Here is a 2,435-nt window from a genome sequence, read left to right as displayed (position 1 = left end):
GTAATGATGCAGCGGCATGCTCGAATTTCCCGCGAAAACCTATCCGTACCACTCAAATTAGAAAACATTATTATAAGCTAACGGTTGTGAATTGGGCTAAAATAAGGCGATAGTTTTAAACACTGGCTGGTTATGTACTTGCTCAAATATTGATTTTGGATGATTTTTAACCAAAAAAAGTTGCGGACTGCAGCTTTAAGTAATTTAATGTATTGATTGTTAACACATACCAGTGATATTCTGCTCTCTAGATATGGCTCAGGCTTGATATGGCTCTACATATGGCTTTTTAATGTAAGTCTGTGGGGGGTTTTGTCAATTTTTATGTCATAAACATTAGTAAGAATCACTAATATTAATTATAAATGATTCATATAGGAAATGAAGGCTGTGTAATGAGCACTTTCTGGAGCAAATTACAGTGACTGCGGTTTAATGACCCCTTTAGAAATCCACAAATATTTTAAAATTTGCCATAATAACTGACAAATTGGCTCCATGCTTCACTTATCCAGGTTATCCAGGTGCATTCAGAGGAAATAAGGCGCAGAAAGCCTCTCGTTTTCAAAGTGTCTGCCATGAAATGCACATGGCCCTCTATATTTTGATGGACTACTTCTTGAAACCTAATCAAGATATGCTTCCCCCTCACTGAACGCACTATGAGGCTTATTATTTTAACCCCGAATGCGCTGTATGATGTCTATACCGTATCTGCCGGCCAAAGTTTCTTCGCTTCCTGCTTAAGCATGAAAAGAAAAAATCAACATTCCTCTGGGTTCCCGATTTTGCACAAGCAGCACAAGACTCGTGGAGTCAGGATGGGATGCAGCCAGTACAAACACCGTGATGCCTGGCCAATTGGACATGCTAAACGCATTTGATTCAGTGCCCTGCGAGCCCTGATGTGTTCAGTTAAACACGCCTCATCTCCACGCGCCCGTTCAACCTGATTAAGCTAAACGCTTCAATCGCACGAATGGGGTTTGTCGATTCTCTTGAAAGTAATTTTGCTTGATAATATGGAGTTTTAGGCTCACCCAAATGAGGTTTTGTTGTAATATAAAATAGTTCTGTTTTTTACTTGCATAATTTGACATATCTGAGAGTTAAACGGGGTATTCATTGAGACAGAGAGTAGCCTGAACTTGATTTTATCTGGTTAGCTTTTAGCTTTTTAGCCACTGCTGGAAAATTACCATTGCGCACAAAAAGCATTTCTCTATTGACAGCCATTTAAAAGTAGCCCTGTATTTTGATGAAAAAACATCTTTTTTTGTTTCGCATGCAACATATAATTCACATTAGTGTCTTTATATTACAGTAAATGTTCCACCACTGACCATTTTTGGATGCAAACAGAAATTAGTCTTCCATGGGGAAGTCGTGGCCTAATGGTTAGAGTGTTCACTGCTGTGTGTGTGCACTTTGGATGGGTAAATGCAGAGCACTAATTCCGAGTATGGGTCACCATACTTGGCCACAGGTCACGTCACTCACTTAAAAAAGCATTCAAAAGTCTAGGTTCATTTGTTAATGCTTTTGAAGGAAGTTTCTGATGTTCAACAAGGCTGCATTTATTTGACAAAAATACAGTAAAAATAGTAATATTGTGAAATATTATTGCCATTTCAAATAATTGTTTTCTATTTGAATATATTTTAAAATGTAATTTATTTCTGTGTTACAAAGCTGAATTTTCAGCATCCAGTCTTGATCCTTCAGAAATCATTCTAATATGATTTAATCAATACAATTATTCAAAGTAAATGTCTTTACTGTCACTTTTGATTAGTTTAATATGTTCTTGTGTCCACTTCTTCCAAACAAACAAATAATAACTTACTAACCACAAACTTTCACATAAATATCTTTAGATGTTACTACTGAGTTGCTTGAAATAGACTGCTAATATATATTGATCAGTCACATGATGCATTGGTGACTGGCTCAAAAAAAATGTTTAATTGAGATTAATTGGGATGCTAATGGAAAGTTCTCTCCAGGTATATTGGAATTCCTTGGATCCATTTGGAAAAAGTGAAATTATGCTTTGATAAAAGATTACAAAACCTTTTTTTTTCTTTGGAATAACATGCACAGCAAAACCAGGAACATGCCCATTTGGAAAAAGTGAAATTATGCTTTGATAAAAGATTACAAAAACTTTTTTTTTCTTTGGAATAACATGCACAGCAAAACCAGGAACATGCAAAGCGCATGAGGTCAATTTTGATTTCATGTTGACTTCAAGCTAAACTCAATTTGAAGGGTAAATGTAGTGGCAATTAAATTGAGATAAATGGCTGTACTTTTCCGAGCATGCTCAGACATGAGTCTAAGAGAGTGAAATTGTTTATTACAGCTTGAGAGCGCAAGAAAACGCATATGGATCTGCACCACTGTGTTGAAAGACACTTTAAAGTATTTGAAAG

The sequence above is a fragment of the Sinocyclocheilus anshuiensis genome, unplaced genomic scaffold, assembly GCF_001515605.1.
Source record: "Sinocyclocheilus anshuiensis isolate Anshui unplaced genomic scaffold, SAMN03320099.WGS_v1.1 scaffold1632, whole genome shotgun sequence".
NCBI lineage: Eukaryota > Metazoa > Chordata > Actinopteri > Cypriniformes > Cyprinidae > Sinocyclocheilus > Sinocyclocheilus anshuiensis.
The sequence above is the reverse complement of the archived record's forward strand: the minus strand, read 5'-3'. Positions refer to the sequence as shown.